Below are 19,411 nucleotides of genomic sequence, written 5' to 3'. Positions count from 1 at the left end.
CTAAGGTAGTAGGTGTCCTATAGAATCCAGTGGCACAGCCTCCCCTATCACCCACGGTTGGTACTCAAGGTGCACCCTTCATGTGAGCTGAGTACACCCTCCTCTTGTAGTGGAGCCATGGTTGCTGTTAGCAAATCAATGGGAGTTACCTAGACCAGTCAGTCACAAGGATTGGCTATGACCACTGATCACCAACCTCTACCCTCTATGGAGGATTAGCTGTGCATGGGAAGGGTGGTGAAGCTCTGATGTGGTCTGTAGCTGTCTACTGGTTGTATGAGCTCTGTGGTTTCCCCAGGGGGTGCAGGCCAAGATCAGCCCCCACCTGTGTTCTGGTTGGAGTCATACTGCCTGAGCTACAAAGCAATCTGAGATGGCTGCTACTTCTACTGGGCTAGGAGGTTCCCAGGCAAAACCAAACTGTGAATCTAGGCTGGTTGCTGCTAGTGCTGGGTCTGGGGCCACTTAGCAAGTATAAGGCACCTGAGGGCTCACTGAGGCTGGCTGTTGCTTATTTGAGAAGATTTAGGAAGTTGTGAAGCATGAGCCAAGATTAGCCATTCATATGGAAAAGCCACTGTTAACACTTGGGTGGGCCCCTAAATTGGGTGGGATTCTCGAGGGATCTCCAAGGCAAGGGAAACAATGTTAGGTTGGTGGAGTCTCAGATATGGCACCTACCTGCCAGCCCTGTGGCTCTGTAGGGGGAGGATTCAGAAAAGGGTCAATGGCCTCTACCCACCTTTCTGTCTAAGAGAAAGCTGTCCCCAAGCTCTTGCTTTGATGCCAGACATTTCAGTTCCTTGCTGTATGTCACTGGTGCTTTTCAAGCTGCTACCCCAGTACTGGATCTCAGAGGGAGTGAGTCTGGAAAAGTCCCTTTAAGAGGAACTGCTTGGGACTCCAGAAATTTCTTCCACCCACCCTTTGCCCACTGGTTTTTGCAGCCAGAAGTTGTGGGGACTTGTCTTCCTGGCACTGCAACTCTGGACTGGGAGGCTTGGTATGGGACTGGGACTCCTCGCTCCTGAAATTTCTCTCCTGAATTTTTATCCACCATACATGGGTGTGGCACTTGCCTGTTCATCATTTCTGTGTGTCTGCCCCTTCTACCAGTCTGGATGGATGCGCTTTCTTAATTCTGTAGTTGTCAGACTTCCATTCAACTTGATTTCTGATGGTTCTGAGTGATGGTTGTTCTATAGTTTAGTTGTAATTTTGATACAGTTGCTCAAGGAGGCAAACCCTGCTTACCTACGACTCCTTGACCGGAAGTCCTCTAGATGACTTTTCATTCTGGATTCTGCAGTGGCCTTTCAAGCTTTTTTTTTTTTTTTAATTTAAAAGAGGCTAAGTTTGACTCTTTTATATCAATGTTACCAATGTTAATGTTTCTTAGAATCTCAGGAATATTTATATTCTTTATAGCTGGTACAGTGCAGGCCAGAGCTCACACTGAGGCCAGCCTCAGATTTCTCCAGTTTATTGTATGTATAAATTTATGTAACAATCTCATTCATGTTGGTCTCCAAAACCATTCTCCTTATCACCATTTCTGCAAGAATATTGTGAACTTGCCTACACAGAAAATTAAATCCATTTCACAGACATTTTCAAAACACTTGTCTAATGTTTCCACAAATGCTTGAATTGGATCTAAAATGCCAGGCTCACTTTCTGAAGAATCCACACAGAAAACAAAATATAATTTGCATAATGTCTGTGAATCAGTTTGTTGTCAGATCCTCCAATTAATAATCCTCCTAGGAAATTACGAACATTTCAACTTCAGATATAAGTGGAATGTCTCCCTGATTATTGGCTGTTGGGCAGCTCCACTGCAAGGCTGGTAGACCTTGGAGAGCTGCCCCTACCCGTGGTGGTTGAAGATGATGCTTGCTTTAATCATGGCTGAGCCAGGTGCCTTTGCAGGGGCGGACAGGCAAGCCTCACCTTGGGATCTCCCCAGTGACCCTTCCCCACTTGCCCTCTGATGGACTTTTAAAAATCCTTACCCAAGGACATACCCACTGATTTTGGAGAGAGGGGAAGGGAGGGAGAAGGAGGGAAGAAAACATCGATGTGAGCAAGACACATCCACCGGCTGCCTCTTTCACTCTCCCACCCAGGGATGGACCCCTCAATCTGAGTATGTGCCCTGACCGGAATTGAACTCAAGACCTTTTGGGACAACACTACAACCAACTGAGTCACATTAGCCAGGACCTCTGATCCATTTTTTAGTTTATTTTTATATATGATGTACAGTAAGATCCAACTTCATTCTTTTGCATGTGGATACAGTTTTCCCAGCACCATTTCTTGGAAAGATTACCAGCGTTATGTGTGATGATGGATCTGAAACTGGAAAAGTCGGCATCTGTGCTGCCTGTCACTACCAGAACCAATAAGTTGAGACAAGGATTGAATCTTTATGGTGCTTTAGTCGGATGCCGACACTCTGAGAAGATGGTGGGTTTTGTACCCTAAAAGCCATCTTAACATCTCAAGCTGACCATTTTATAAGGAGAAGAAAAGGGTTGGTAAGGGGTTTAGGGGAAAAGGTTAATTAGATAAGAGTTGGAGTCCAGTAATGATTTTCCTAGTATTTATCTGCTGATCAACAGATCTTTATCTAACCTGCATAGAAAACAATGGCTCAGATACCTTCTTGATTGCTTGCAGACCCCTAGGGCACCAAGCTTAAATTGCATTTATCATTTAAGCCCATCAATTATAACTAAAGCTAAAATCTTTAACTCTTTAATGCCCCTATCAGATTGAGCTATTTCTTTTTTCTTACTGTGTCACCTAACAGTGGACACACAGGCTAGAGACAGAAAGCTTGCAAACTGCTTCTCCCGCTTCCTATTGCCAAGCTGGTGAAGATCAACCCTGATTCCTACAGTAATAAGAGCACTTATGCTCCCCATTTAAAATTCCCAGTTAGTCAAGACAAATGGGTTCTGTGGTTCTTGCTACCAGCAAGTTGCTTTTATATGCAGGTCTTCCCCATGAGGCTGGTAGATGGTTATGAGAATTAGTGAGACAATGCATGTAAAACACATACCACTGTGGCTACCACATGGTGGATGGATCAGTTAGGGTTCTTCCTCTCCAGGCAATACATCCTGCCTCTCAATAACGTAAGCAAAAGGCGAAATTTATAGAAACTCACAGACAAATAGGAAGTCTGGGAAACTAGGCTTGGAAATGGATAGGAACCAAGGTTATTAGCGGATGGGTCTATAATCTTAGCTTCATAATGGGGCAGACACCAAAATTTAGTGAAGCAAGTCTGTGCATGATGCTGTACAAGATATTTTCCAAAGGAAATCTGCACAGTTAGGAAGAGGGAGTGAATGCTGGGCAACCATTTATGGGAATTGTCTGCTATAACTCATCTGATTGGTTTCCCAACATCCACATCCTTTTCATCCATATACTCCTCCAAATGTTCATATCTCACATAATGCACTAGCCTCTCCCCAGGGGATATACTACAAAGTGTCAGTTTCTGTTCCAAGTCCAGGATTTCTCTGTGATGTGTGTAGGTATGTATGTGTATATGTAAATTCCTGAATAATCAGAGTACATTAGAAACATTGTACTTCTTTACCTCTGAATACTTCAATGTGTAACAAGCATGCTATCTTATATAACAGTACTTATTACAATCAGGAAATAGAACATTGATAAGATACAGTTACCTAATCTACAGTCCACATTCAAATTTTATCAGTTACCCCGAGATGTCTAGCATAGCTCTTTTTTCTCAACCCAAGTTTCAACCCAGGATCATGCATTGCATTCTGTTGCCATGTCCCCTAGTTTCCTTATTCTGAAACAGGTCCTCAGTCTGCCTATGTCTTTAACAACTTTGCCCCTTTTGAGGAGTAGAAGCCAGTTATTCTAAGAATATTCCTCAGTTTGGGTTGGCCCCATGTTTTTTCAGTATTAGTTTCAGATTATGCAATTTTGGCAGAACCGCCACAGAACTGATGTCATGTCCTTCGTGCATCACATCAAGAGGCACAGGTGACGCTTGCTTTTTTTCTCCACTGTGAAATCATTGTGAGGTTTTGTCCCTTTGCAATGAACATGTAAGTTGTGCAATGAACAATTCCTTGAGACTATAAATGGCCTGCTTCACATCAAAGTCGCATCCACCAGTTTCAATGTCGATTGATTTTCCAACTCCAGCCCTACATTCCAGGGAAAGGCTTTCTCTGTTTCCAGCATATTCTCACCCCATGCCTGACTTAACCCGCTGCTGGTCCCCACTGGTCCTGAGCCTTGCCTTTGGCTCACTGCCATCCCATCTCACTCCTACTGCACCTCTGGGCTTCACCCATCCCCAGGTTTTCCTGTTTCCCTGACCCCACCTGGTTTGGGCCTAGAGCCTGGACAGTATGTCCTGGCAAGTAGAGTGGACATTGATAATCTGTTAGCAAGAGCATTTATCTCAGAGAACATTACATCCATCTTCTGTTTTTAAGTATCTTATTCCCTCCCATATCTTACAGGTTTCTACTATTTTCCATCAGTCCTCAAAGTTACAGACAGACTTTCATTGCTAATCTTTGTTTCACTGGCTTTTCCAAAAGTGAAAATTAGTGTGTGTGTTTTTCTTAAAACATGAGTCCTGATTTGACTTTTTAAATACCTTATTGTAAAAGATGGTTTTCAAAAATATACACTCCAGTGGGATTTTTTTGTTTGTTTGTTTTTTGTTTTTTTGAGAGAGAGAGAGAAAGAAAATAGGGACTCCAGGAAGTACAGTGAAATGGCCATTTGTTTCATATATTCATATGTAAAAACCCCTATGTTGAAACCCTAATCTCCAAAGTGATGGTATTTGGAGGAGGGACCTTTGAGAGGGAATTAGGTCATGAGGATGGAGCCTTCGTGAATGGGACTCACGCCTTTGTTAGAAGAGGCCAGAGAGCCAGCCAGCTCTCTTTCCATCATGTGAAGATACAAAAAGTCAGTGGTTTGCTAGCCAGAAGAGAACCCTAACCAGAACCCAGCCATGCTGGTACCTTGATTTCAGACTTCCAGGCTCCAGAACTGTGAGCAATAAACTTTTATTAATAAGCCACCCAGTCTACGGGCCTTTGTTATAGCAGTCCATACTGACTAAGACAGGAAGCAAGAATAGCAAAAGTAAGGTTAAGCCTGGAGTAAGGCTAGTATATAGAATGTATGTCATATGGGCTTTGCTTGGTTTGAGGCTTCCTCGTAGCCAGTGCAAAAGGAGTTTTATCATTAACTTGTTACCTTTATTCATCAAATAGAGAGTGATCAAAATTTAAGTAGCAAAGTTTGCTACTGAGAATGAGGGTTATTTTTACTAGTACTCAGTGCTGGGTGGTTCTGTCCCCAGCCTTACATGGTTTCCTCACATGCATGTGCTGATACTCACGTGAAGACTTGCATGAAACTCTGCAGATCTCTGGAGCCCTTCCCCTCTTCAACTTTCTCTCCTGAGACCCTCTCCTAAGAATTGTAGTGGTCTTGGCTTCCCTGGGCTTCCAGCTCTACCCAGTCAACACAGGGAGCTCACCAGGGCCCACACAGTTCCCCCTTCCTGCACCGTAACCTGCCCCTAGGCAGGACCCTGGGCCATTCATGAGGCTCATGTTTCACGTTTCCCTACTTTCAGGAAGGATCCCTGTGTCTTGATAGATGATTGTCCAATGTCCCAAAAAACGCTGTGTTTATATATTTTGTCTGTTTCTTTCATTGCTTCATGTGGAAGGATAAGTCTGGTCCCCGATATTCCACCTTGATGGAATCTGAAGTCTCTTGCTTCTCAATGGCCCCGCAGTCTCAGCCCGTGTGCACCGGCCTGTGATCAGAACCCTCGGGAACTGCTGCGTCTTCTGGGCAACATTTATGTGAAAATACCCTAATGAAAACTCAGTGGCATTTTATTTCTTCTCACCCATCCGTGTTGGATATGCTCAAATCTACAGTGATTTGGGAAAGGGGATTCTGTACTGTTACAAAATCATGTTATGGTATTAGCTTTTCATGTTACTAGCTAAATTCAAGACTTATTTTCTAGGATGTAGTCATTTATTGTTGTCTCTCATGTCATATTGTATGCAGCATTTGTCATGTAAACATGTTTGCATCTTACATGGACATGTGTGGGTATATGTAGATTTACTAAATATATTTAATTCCCCAGTGTTGGGAAACTATAATCAGATAGGAAAAGACAATGCACAGCAGAAAAATTTTATCGACAAAAATCACCAGCACATTGGAAGGCATCAATCATTTGCACTGTGAGGGAACAGTAGACCCCATGCTGAACCTACCATAACATAGAAATGCCCCTCTCTGGCCAAACATAAGTACAATTTATCCACATAAAGCTTGATTTCTCAACTCACAGGCCCTACGAGAGCAAGGCAGTGACCTATAGTCTAGGAACAGCAGCCTGTGTAGCTGGAGGTCCCATTCTAGTCAGCCACGTGAGACCATGGAATTGGGTTTGGAGGGAAGGGAGAAGGAGGAGGACCTGGGCAATGGAAACAACTTGACTTTGTCCTGCATTTCAAAACAATGAACTCAGCTAAGAAACTGTTTGGCTGTTTCTCATTTGGGTTTATGTTCCCAAACTCTCTTACGGCATTTTTACCTTTGGATGATGGTTATAGAAGAGTAAACGCGTTTCTAAATATAGCATGTAATTTTAGCCAGACAAACAAAGCCTCAGGGTTACATCATTCAAGGCTGTAGCAGCTCCAGCCTTATACGTGGGCAGCCACTGCTGGTCACTTTCAAGATTCCACCACATTTGTGACTCGTCTTGTTCCTACTACTTTGGCTGCCACAAACTGACAGCTCCCTCCACAGACCTTTAATCCAAATTCCCCCAAAGAGAGGACCTGAGTGGCTGGCCAGTCGGCACCCATTCTCCAGTCCCATTTGGCTGAGCTCCCTCACATGGCCACCTCATGGGCCACGCACAGCCAGCCTGTGTAACAGCTGCCTTAGACTCAGGGGCCAATTTTGGACCTAAAGCATCAAGGTCACGTGTGATGAGTCAAGCTCACCTGTGAGTATGGGGGGCACTTCAGTCCCATTACATCCACTACAGAAGTGGAGGGTTTAACTTAATGTTTCCAATAGTACATACAAGCCCCTGGGCTAATCTCCATAGAAGGTAAAGGTGTGGAAAAGACTTCATTCCTGTTGCCTAGGAACAGCATTAGATGCTGTACACAGTTATGAGATAAGCCAGTGAATGATTAAAGAGTGGAAGAATGGCAATGTCCAGCTGATGCAGAATGTTAGTTTTGCCCTGAGCCAAGCCTGTGGTCGATTGTGGCCTGCTCCCTAATGAGAGCTCAGTAAGTGATCATTGTGACTGTGGAGACAGAACATAGAGCCCCATTCTGGAGCCTCCCAGGCATGTTCCTGTGTCCCACCCAGTTCCGGACCAAGAACAGTTGGGGGGCGGGGGCGGGCAGGGCCAGTCTGTGGTGATGCACCTGCTTGCTTTTGTTGTTGTTGTTGAGAGAGAGGGAGTGGAGAAAGGGAGAGAGACTGAGAGAAACAGACAGGTATCCGTTTGCTGTCCCACGCGTTCAATGCATTCATTGGTTGAGTATTGCATGTACCCTGCCCAGGGATCGAACCCACAACTTTGGCACATCAAGACGAACCCAGCCAGGTGACACGGGTGTTTGTGTGAAAATGGAAGAGAGCACAGCAGGGGCAGAGGCCACGGAGCTTCCACTGTCATTCCAAACCCCACCCGACTATTTCCCAAGGGCTGCCCCCAGCCCAGGTGGGCGCTTTGGCTGGGCCAATGGCGGGTATTCACCTGAGACCTGAGGAAGCCTAAATGCATTCAGTCCTCCAATCCCAACCTCTGCTTGTTAGCGGGTCAGCAGAAGCCATCCTTTCATAGGCCTAGCTTTGACGTCTGTCTGGGAATTCGTGGATTCAGATGAACTTCTCTTGCTGGGTTCTTTGTGGTGCTTTCAACTTCTTTAAAGCCTGAATCATAGTGGTTGGCTGGAGGTTCTGCCTGAACAGCAAGTGGCTGTGTTTCCCTGAGTGACCCCAGCCCCTAAAGAGCCAGCCTTTGGCCTCCATGGGCAGGAGGAAGGCTCACCTGGGGCACACAGGGTGAATCCCTGGTCTCAGATATATGCTTCCCAGGTCAGAGTGAGTTGAGTGATTAACAAGAAATAATTTACGTAGCACTGCAAATGCTGCTTGTAAATTCCATTTGGGGTTTGAGTTTAAATTGGCTGAAACTAATCTTTTTCCCACAAAAACTTAAGATCATCATGTAGTAAGTATGACTTTTAAAACTTTAAAAAAATGTTTTTAGAGAGAGGAAAAGGGAGGGAGAAAGAAAGAAACAACAGTGTGTTGCCTCTTGCATGTCACCAGTTGGAGACCTGGCCCGAGACCCAGGCATGTGCCCTGACCAGGAATCGAACCAGCTACCTTTTGGTTTGCAGGCTGGTGCTCAACCCATTGAGCCACAGCAGCCAGGGCAGTAAGCATGACTTTTCAAAAATCACCTTTGAAATATATGCAGGCAAGTTCTCGGCTGTTGGGAAGACAGAAGCTGGCGCTGTGGTCTCCCTCCCCACCTCCCACGGAACTAGGAGCAGGGACAGAGGCGCTGTCCTCTGTGAGTGCCCTCACTGCCCAGGGCTGCAAACAAGAATCACTTTCCTAGGACTAAATCTGGAACAATTTCTCATTTTTGAACCATGACTGCTTGTTTTTTCAACGGAGGGTAGGCAGTGTTGCCAGGGGTTCATGTGAAAAAGTCTCATGGGCTAAGTTAGAGAAGGGCCGTTGGTAGCTGATCGTCACGCTTTTCACCCAAGGGTAGGTATCCGATCCTCCCTCAGGTCCCTTCTCCTTCCCAGATGCCCCGCATCACCTCTCCACTTTACTCCTAATCCTTGACTTGCTAAATTCTTCCCAAATAAATGTCTCTCACAGAAAGGAAAATTGGCCAGGGAACTGGCGTTTTCGCAGACTCAAAGGCAGGGTAGGCCACAGAAAGTGGGGAAAACCTGATTTCTAAAACTGGACCAGAGAACCTGCTAGGGATGCTTGGGGTTGGTTTGTACGTCATCTTACTGCTGAGAAACCCCAAAGCAGGGAGACACGCTGAATACACAGCTTGGAGTCCCTTGTATTCGGGACTGTATCATGATACACCATTTGTTCTTCCAAGATGAAAGGGTGTCCAACCTTTTGGCGTCTCTAGGCCACACTGGAAGAAGAGTTGTCTTGGGCAAAACATTAAATACACAAACACTAATGAAAGTTGATGAGGAGAAAAAGGTTTTAAGTAAATTTACGATTTTGTGTTGCGCCAAATTCATAGCCATCCTAGGCTGAGTGCAGTTCTCAGGCCTTGGGTTAGACATCACATTACTCCCTGCTTATCTCTTTTAGTTCCCTGGAGGGGGCTCCTCAATGCAACCTCTCAATCCAGAATGGTAGGTCTCCTGAGCCAGGTAAAGATATGAAAGGAAGAAGCAGTCCTTTTCAGTCCTCTCTCCTAAGGAAGGACACTTGCATGGGAAACTCACAGATGCAAGAAACACATAAACTCAGCTTCGGATGCACCATTTCATTCCCCAAGATATGAAACATAACAGTGTAGCCAGATATGCCCAAAGGAACATGGCCACTTCGCCCACAACAACTTCGCACAAAGCAAGTCAAACGAGCACCATCGCAGGACTGACACTTGTGCATACGCTGTGCCAGGGACTACACTACTGCTTCCCATGCAGCATCTCATCTAAATTCTCCAGATAACACCACGACATGAGCGTGATAACTGTCCCATCACTCAGACAAATAACCAAGGCTTTGGGAGGGTGCTCGACCCGCACGAGGGTGCACCACCCTCCCTGTTTAAGCCAGGGCTCGAACCCAGGAAGTCTGCCTTCAAATCCACTCTCCGAACCACTCTGTGGTCCCCACTGGCAATCTGTTAAGTGGATGAGCCACAGCCTTCTGCTTCCTTACCTTAATCTCAATTTGGCACCAGAGCAAATGCACCAGCCCCAGGAGCTTCTGCAACAAGCCCCTTCCTTCCCTGCCTGGGCACAGCCTCTGTTCCCCCGGAGCCCTCCAGTTGCCCCCGCACAATTATCTAAGGCTAAAGAGAATTGAGCTACAGACTGCTTTGTTCGCTGGGTAAATTCCATTTCCTTTTCTATTGTCTATGGAGTCTTAGTGATGTAACATTATCCCAGCCTGTCCTGCTTTTAAAAAGGAACATCCATGGAGGTTGGCAAATTACCACTCACAGCTGGGAGAATGATAAAGTCCCAGCAGACGAGTGGAAAGGTGCACCTGGTGGCAGTAATTACAGGCCTGGACAGGGAGGAAAGAAGGAATGACAGCAGGCCAAATACAGCTGGGTGTGGGAGACTGGCTGAGGTGGGGGTGGGGAGTGGAGAGGGGCGGGGGGGGGGGGNGTGGGGGTGGGGAGTGGAGGGGGGGGGGTGTCAGTGTGCAGAGGAACGGAAACCAGGCGGCTGAGGAGGTTACATCACCTCCGGCCCCAGCCCTGCCCCTCCACCTTTTACTCCTTACCTTGGGTTTCCTTTTCAGTGTTTTTTTTTTTTCTTCCTTATCTCAGATTTCTTTGTCCATCTTCCCACACCAGCACCAGATGGCCTGTAAGGATCAAAGTGAAAGCTCTCGAGGCCTCCTCATGTCAAACAATCTGTGTTTTGCTTCTTCATTTGGGTTCTGTGGTCTGTTATGCATGAGAACCTACCAGGAATATTCCAGGAAGTTACTCCAGAGACGAGGTTGAGGAGACCAGGAAACGGGGGTCAGGATGTCCACTATTCCCCCAACTTTCCAAAGAGGGTCAGGTAAGAAATATTTCAGACTTTGAGGTCCCTACAGTCTCTGCGGCCACCACTCACCTCCGCTCCTCTGTGGCAAAAGAGGCTGTAGAGGAGACTGACAAACAGGCGTGACTAGGTTTGAACAAAATTTTATTTATAAAACTTTACCCCTGCCAGCCACAGCCTGCTGACCCCTGGTTTATAAAATAAAGTCTATGTTCTAGGTCCTTTTGTCTTTAGCCCTGAGTATTTAGCAACAGGCTTTTAGAATTACAAAAAAAAAAAAAAGGATTCAGGTGGGTGGGAGGCCTGCTGTTTCCTCCAGTATCTGCACTCATCAGCTTACTGAGTTGAAATGCATTCCTTTTTCCATAAAAAGAAAAAAAAATGCAAATTTTCCCCAAAGGAGAAATTTTGGAACTCTTAGCTTTTTCTTAAAACCGCATGGCAGAAAGCTGAGGGCCAACCCCTTGGGAAGGAGCCAGCGGCCTGCTGGGTTTGAAATGGGAGAAACCAGTGTCCCTGCGGGAAGGCCCTGCGTGTCCACTTCAGAAGACCAAGTGGAAGGTTAACATCGATCTCTCACGCTGCCTGTGGATGAGTCAGGACTTTCTTGGTGACAAGTGATAGAAACTTAACCAAACTGGGGTAGGCAAAGGGGGAATTTATTAGTTCAGAATACCTAGACTGCCCAACTAAATTTGACGCTGGACCTCGGGAACAACTGGGAGCCAGCATCTGAGCGCTCTGCCCGGCTCGTTTTGTTGTCTGTGCCAAGCAGAGCAGCTCCCTCTTGTGGGAGGGCACAGATTCCCTTTTCCAATTCCAGTTTTAAAGTCCCAGGGAAGGACTCTGAGAGGCCAAGCTGGGGCCTTGCCTCCACCTGGCTGTTGGTGGTCATAGCTGTTCCTACTCTAGCTGTGTGGATGAGAGAGGCAGCAGGCCTGGGGTGGGCCAGGACACCCCCATCTTTTCTCTGCACATTCCCAGGACAGCCATGCTCTATGCTTGCCAAGTGTGAAGTCGTTTGTTCCTATGTTGACTCAAAGCTGACAGATCTCTGTTCTCCTCGGGCAAATTCTGCATTGTAGGTTGAAATCTGGGCAACTCTGACTGTCCATAGGAAAGCGTTAGACCCAAGGGCCTCTGCTGTCTTGTGTGGTTGGTTGGCTCTGTTGGCCGGGAACGGGTGCTGAGCCTGCCCTTTCTGGCAACGTGATTCCGGCCTGTCACGCTCTGTTTCTTCTCCTGGTCACTGAATCGGCCTCATGCAGCCGCTCAGCGGCCAGCCTGGTTTTCCCGGGGGCTGAGGATCTAATGTCAGTGGGACATGATTCAATTCACACTGAGGATGGATATTAAGTCTTTTTACTCAGGGTCCTGTCAAGAAAAACGTATCTGCCTGCTATCAAAGGCACAGAAAATGCCCTTCCTGTGACAGCAGTTGTCTGTGTTCACTGGTATCCAGGGGCTTGTCTGTCCCCAAGCCTCTGGGCGGTTTTGTCAAGGTCAGTTCGGCTGATCTTTTTCAATGATAACCCAAAGAGGATTAAGTTAACATCTGACCTTTAAAGAGCTTTATCTTTGGAGAACCAGGCTAATTAAAAAATTTAAAGGCTGCTTTTAAAAAACATTTAGACCGCAGCTTAGGGAAAACATGAACACACTGCTTATAGCATCAGAAATATCTACAGGAAATTCCAGATAGCAAGCTAGATTCCTCATCACACGATGAACTCATTGTGTGGATTCTGGCATCTGACGGACGTGGGTTCTGATTCTGGCTCTGACACTTTCAAGTTCCGAGGCCTCAGGCAAGCATCTCACCTTCTCTAAGCTCTGTTGTCTTATTTATAAAATAGGAATAATAATAGTAACCACATCATCAGGTTGTTGAGAGGATTAAATGAGATGTCCGGGTAAAGCTTGTCATTTGGGTTTGCTATTAATATCACTGTGGATGTGTTCAATTTGTAGAATTTAAGATTTTGCTTTACTTACACAGTTATGTTGACTGTTGAATGGCTAGTTCTCACTGTGCACAGAAGTCAAAGAAATCTCTAGGTTCTAGGATGTCTCTGCTTTGGACCAGACATTACGAGCACAGACAAAGCACTGCCAGTACCCAGCTGCTCTTGTACTTGACCTGACACCATCATGGTGATTGTACTATTGCTAAAGGCATCTTAAGAGTAACATGGGAGTAGGAATGGTAATACTGTCCACAAGAGCCAGGAACATTGCTGTCCTTTAAATTCTGTAAATACTTTTCCATTCAAGGACATATTGATCATTGTTAAATATTTTCGTCCAAAGCTGTGCTCTTGATATTGGTCTTCTTTTCTCTGGTTTATGATGGTTGATGTTATCTCTTGCATGTTGACAAATGTCCTTAAGCCAAAGGGACTGTGAGATGATGTGAAAATAAGACCACGAAGTTTCACTTGCAGAGAGCTTATCCTAGTTTTGAAGGCCTCTAGCCCCTTGCTACTTGAAGCCTGGTGCATGGACCAGGGCTTTGACATCCCCCGAGTATTTGTTAGAACTGCAAAAGGGGGACTTCTTCAGTTACGACGGAGGTGTAGGTAGACACACTGTGCCTCCTCCCACAACCAAAAGAAGGCCAACAATAAAGTTAAAAACAAAAAGCAACCTGAACTGACAGAAAATTGAACTGTATGGAAGTCCAAGAACCAAGGAGTTAAAGAAGACACATTCGTCCAGACCAGTGGGAGGGGTGGAGTCAGGCAGCTGGGCAGAGAGGACTCCCAGCGGGGCTGTGGCTGGCGGACTAGGCGGTCCCACATTCTCATGCAGATAAACCGGGAGGAACAACTGGGAAGTGAGACAGACCACGCAACCCAGGGCTCCAGCTCGGGGAAATAAAGCCTCAGACCACCGATTGGAAATACCTGTGGGGATTGAGGCGGCAGTGGGAGAAACTCCCAGCCTCACAGGAGAGTTCGTCGGAGAGGCCCACATGGTCCCAGAACATACACAAACACACCTACCGGGAATCAGCACCAGAAGGGCCCAATTTGCTTGTGGATAACCAGGGAAGTGACAAAACCGGCAGAGAGAGGAACAAGCGGCACTGTTCCCTCTCGGACACCTCCCTGACATACAGCGTCACAATGCAGCGACTAGGTTACCCCGCCCTGGTGAACCCCTAAGGCTCCGCCTCTTATACGTAACAGGCGCACTGAAACCCCACCCCCCCAAAAAAAGGTCCAAATGAAAGAACAGATCAAAGCTCCAGAAAAAATATAACTAAGTGATGAAGAGATAACCAACCTATGAGAGTCACAGTTCAAAACACTGGTTATCAGGATGCTCCAGGAACTCACTGGGTACTTCAACAACATAAAAAAGACCCAGGCAGCAATGAGGGTTGCATTATGTGAAGTAAAGAAAAATCTACAGGGCACCAAGAGTGACAGGAAGGAAACCAGGACTCAAATCAACAGTTAGGAGCAGAAGGAAAAAAGAAACATTCAACCAGAACAGAATGAAGAAACAAGAATTCAAAAAAACAAGGAGAGGCCCTGGTGTGGCTCAGTGGATTGAGCACGGGCCTGCAAACCAAAGGGTTGCTGGTTCCACTCCCAGTCTAGGGTACATGCCTGGGTTGCGGGCCTGGTTTCCAGTAGAGGGCCTCTGAGAGGCAACCACACATTGATGTTTCTTTCCCTGTCTTTCTCCTTCCCTTCCCCTCCCTCTAAAAACAAATTTTAAAAAACCAAAAAAACAAAAACCGAGAGGCTTAGTAATCTCCAGGACAACTTTAAATGTTCCAACATCTGAATTAGAGGGGCACCAGAAGGGGAAGAGGAAGAGCAACAAGTGGAAAGCTTATTTGAACAAATAATAAAGGAGAACTTCCCCAATCTGGCAAAGGAAATAGACTTCCAGGAAGTCCAGGAAGCTCAGAGAGTCCCAATGAAGGTGGACCCAAGAGGGAACACATAAAGGCACATCATAATTACATTACCCAAGATTAAAATGAAGGAGAGAATTCTAGAAGTAGCAAGAGATAAGGGGTCAGTCACCTACAAAGGAGCTCCCATCAGACCATCAGCTGATTTCTCAAAAGAGATCTTACAGGCAAGAAGGAGCTGGAAAGAAGTATTCCAAGTCATGAAAGGCAAGGACCTACATCCAAGATTGCTCTATCCAGCAAAGCTTTCATTTAGAATGGAAGGGCAGATGAAGTGCTTCTCAGATAAGGTCAAGTTCAAGGAGTTCATCATCACCAAGTCCTTATTATAGGAAATGTTAAAGGAACTTATCTAATAAAAAGAAGATAAAAAATATGAACAGTAAAAAGACAGCAAACTCATAGCTATTAACAACCAAACCCAAACACACACACACAAGCTAAGAAACAACTAAAACAGGAACAAAATCACAGAAATGGAGGTCACATGGAGGGTTATCGGAGGGGAAGTGGGTGGGGGAAAAGGTACAGAGAATAAGTAGCATAAATAGTAGGTAGAAAATAGACAGGGGGAGGTTAAGAATAGTATAGGAAATGTAGAAGCCAAAGAACTTATATGTACTACCCATGGACATGAACTAAATAAGGGGAATGGGGGTGGGAGGGGGTGTGCAAGGCAGAGAGGAATAAAGGAGGGGGATGGAACAACTGTAATAGCATAATTAATAAAATGTATTTTAAAAATAAATTTTAAAAAGAACCGCAGAAGGCCTGGCCACATCCAGACCTGCTGAATCAGCACCTGCATTTCAACAAAGTCCCTGCGCGGGGCTAGTGCACAGTATGTTAGAGACGCGCCGCTGTCTCCTCAATCTTGGCTGCTCATCAGAATGTGCAGCTAAGGGCGCTTTAGGAAGTGCTGATGCCTGGGTCCTGCCCACAAAGATCCTGACTTAGTTGGCGCCGGGATTTTTTTTTAAGTTTATTTATTTATTTTTAGAGCGAGGAAGGAAAGGAGAGGGAGGGAGAGAAACATCAATATGTGGTTGCCTCTCCCACGGTCCCCGCTGGGAACCTGGCCTGCAACCCAGGCATGTGCCCTGACTGGGAATCAAACTGCGACCCCTTGGTTCACAGGCCCGCACTCAATCCACCGAGCTACACCAGCTAGGGCCACGCTCGGATTTTTACAGCCTTCCCAGGTCATTGCAATTAGCCACCAAGGTGGAGAACCGGTGCTTCGGACACATTCTTTTCTTGTCCTCTACTTAGTCCTACACTATTTATTTCTCTGACAGCAAAAATCTCTCCATGTCATTTATATCAAGGAATGTATGAACATCTCATAGAGAGTGCCACACAATTTGATGATTCACCTTCAATTTTAAAAATAAGCTTTAGGAATTATTTTCTGAACCTTTGCCAAGGTCTCCACATCCCTGTCATTGCGAAGTCCGGCACGGAGACAGTCCTCCTGTACAGCCTTAAACAGCGCTGAGCATCAGCACAGAGGACAATTGCATCCTTCTGAATGAGAAGTGCTGTGATACATATGTCAGACCATTTGAAAGGGGCTTGGGGGTGATTTTAATGACCAAGCAAAAGATCTTCTCTCGCCTACACTCAGCCTGGGAGTGAATGAGCCAGTTAACAGGAGAAACTCTACCTTCCCAGTGTTGACTTTTCCTGGTGGAGCAATCAATGTGCTGTTATTTAACCAAGTAGTTCATCAGCTTCCCTGCTCCTGAAACTCATGGATGACCAAACCTTAAGTCAGTTATGCTGACTCAAAAATTTGGCTGATGTCATGAGCATAAAAGTCACCGGAACCTTAGGCCTTAGAGGGTGAGCTCCCAACCTGACTACTCGATGTATTAAGTCACCTGGGTTGCTTATAAACACATAGATGTTTGGACAAAGGTATCTGTGGTTTTAAAAAGCGAGATCTTAACTTTAAGCCGGAATTCTTGGTAAATTTAGATTCCCATTCCATAGGTCTGGGTGGGGCCTGAGATTCTTCATCTCCGACCGTCTTCAACGTCACGCTGTGCCGCTGGATCCGGGGCTTCATTTTGAGTGGCAATGCCCTTGAAAATATGACAATCCTCCAGGTGAGGAATCAGCACGTTAGTCATTGCAAATATTGCTCTAAACATGAAAAGCTCATTTTTAGTGTTCATCAGTAGCTCAGGGTGTGTCACTGAGAATGGTACTTAGGTGGATGTAAAGTGACAGTGGGCACATTCAATTTCAGTCAGTGGAAGAAACCTGGTTGAGAATGTTTAATTACATGCATGCTTTGCCAACGCAAGGATCTTAGATCCTTTATTTCTCTCGTGATCTACTCTTTCGAGTTCACCATCAAACACAAAGGCAGGAAGAATCATTACTTTAAATGCATATTATTTTAACTGATGTATCTGGAGCACGGTGATAAATTAATCATGACGTCTGGTCTGATTCACAATCATATTCTAGCCCAATTTACACTTCAAATTTGCAGAACTGAAGTGCGGTGCATTAAGATGGTACACACATCACCGATTATTCCCTCCACTGAACTCATGCAGAGGGGCGCTCTCTCCATGGTTTCGCTGAAGCACCTGCGGTGAATGGGCCTTCTGCACCCACCCTGAGCCTGGAGGCGAGAGAGAGGAGGATCCGGAGCTGAGGACTCAGCCGCTGCCTAATGGGCCATGCCTGCTTTCGAGAGAGTGTGGGAATTGTTAAAAATAAAACATTAAATAATAATAATAGTAATAACAACAACAACTTCCTGGCTTAAAGACCAAGACGGATATATGCACGGGGATCTGCGAGCAGCGTGGGTTGGTTACTAAACATAACAGATGGCAGCTGTCTGCGGCTATATAGGGCGCACTGACAAATCCCCAGGGCCGCCTGGGGCACTCGGGAGGCGGCGGGCTGCGGACGTGGTGCAGCTGCCCACCCGCTCCAAGGACCCGGAGAAGGCGCCCTCCTGCGAGGCCCGTGGAGTTCGAGGCGCAGTGGTCTAACTCCCCGGGTGGGGCTGGGCGGGGCAGGAGGGCCCTTCCGTGGCTTCATCAGCCTTCCCACCCCGCCGGCGCCCAGCCCCGGGTGGCGCCCAGAAGGCTCCCCTCGTTCACCTCCCTGTGAGTGGGCCGAGCAAGCATTTATCCAGGCCGGCGAGGCTTGTGGCCCTGCCTGGGTACGCGCCTGAGGCTGGGATTCGGTGATTCTTGCAGCCTTACCCGGCCCCACTGCGGCTGGTGAAGCGGCAGACACGCCCGTACTAAGGGTGATATGGAACCACGTTGGAGGCTTAATTTCATGTGGAATGGGTCTTAGCCGCGATTTCCACGTGGTAAACCTGTTTCCCAAACCCCAAATCAATCATCTGTCAGATGACTTTTTTCTCTGATTGGGAGATTTATTCAGATGTGGAAAGCCCTGCAAAACTGGCCAAATTAAGTGGCTTTTAGAGATATATGTGTATATTTTAATACTTTTATTGAAAATAATAAAAATTTAATGACACTGGCCAGCACTGGCAGTCAGGGAAGCTTCCTGGAAGGCCGAGAGAGGCAGTTAGGCTTCTGAGCTGGGGCTGGGGGCAAAGGGGCAGGTATTTGAGACTTCTGAGGACAGAATAGCCATAGTTTTTCAAGCTGCAAAGATCAATGGGATTGAAGGGCAGACAAACTGCATACATCAGACAGCTTATCTCTAAATCAATGGGGAGGCGAGGAACTGTGCCCAGACTTTCTGACTATGGTTCCAAGTCTCTGAGATGGACCACGACAGTGATCTCACGGGTCGTTGTGCTGCATTCTGGCTTGCGTGGCAGAGTCCATGAAAAACTCTCCTCTTCCCCACCCCTCACAGGCTTCTTGACCCCTCCATCAACACCTGGCAGGGACCCAGGCTTCCCTCTTTTCCCCCCAGTCACTTTGCAGTGCTTTTCATTGATGCTAAGTAAGGCCAAGTTTCACTCATTCATTCAACAAATGTTTGAGAGTCTTTTATGTGTTAAGCCCGGGTACTTACGTTCCAGAGAAAACAGGTGAGAATCCCTGTTTGTGTGGAGCTTGCCAGAAGCAAGATGAAATCTGTGGACAATGTCCACCGGCAATGGGCTGGTGACAGTCTCCTGCAAACAGAAGCCTTTGACTTAATGAGAAACCGAAACATGAAGGGTCCCCACCACGTGTGAAATTATTATGGGGGTTACTCAGCAATTCCAAAGTAAAAGCCACAGCTGATGGAAGAACCCGTTTGTTTGAAAGGATAGACGAAAGTCCTAATTCCTTCTTACGAACTTAAGAAGTTCATCTGGTGGAGGGGTCTTGGCCTATACGAACTTTTCCCTAGTAACGTTGGTCTGTGAGTAAAGTAAATGAGTGATTGTGAGGCCTTAGGAAACATGAACTTTCTGTCTCCATTCTTGGGAACTCTTAGGTCAGACAGAAAATGCAGGGCCTCTGGTACCCGAGTTCACTGGGACCACAGTCTATCAACCCTTTTTAACTCCCCCTCTACCCCCGCATGTTCTCCCTTCCCTCCTTCCCCACCTTCAAGTCCAAGGGCAGGCATTGTAATTATTCCCTTATCTCTGCCACAGGGT

General features: G+C 46.4%; 1 pseudogene; it reads right to left on the bottom strand.

The window, feature by feature from the left end:
* Positions 1-1,346: 1,346 nt before the first annotated feature.
* LOC118976789 (AP-3 complex subunit sigma-1-like) lies at positions 1,347-2,224 on the bottom strand (annotated as a pseudogene).
* Between the last annotated feature and the right edge of the window lie 17,187 nt (positions 2,225-19,411).

This window comes from Sturnira hondurensis, unplaced genomic scaffold (assembly GCF_014824575.4).
Source record: "Sturnira hondurensis isolate 20B ecotype Veracruz unplaced genomic scaffold, ASM1482457v3 Scaffold0021143, whole genome shotgun sequence".
Lineage (NCBI taxonomy): Eukaryota > Metazoa > Chordata > Mammalia > Chiroptera > Phyllostomidae > Sturnira > Sturnira hondurensis.
The sequence above is the reverse complement of the archived record's forward strand: the minus strand, read 5'-3'. Positions and strand labels throughout refer to the sequence as shown.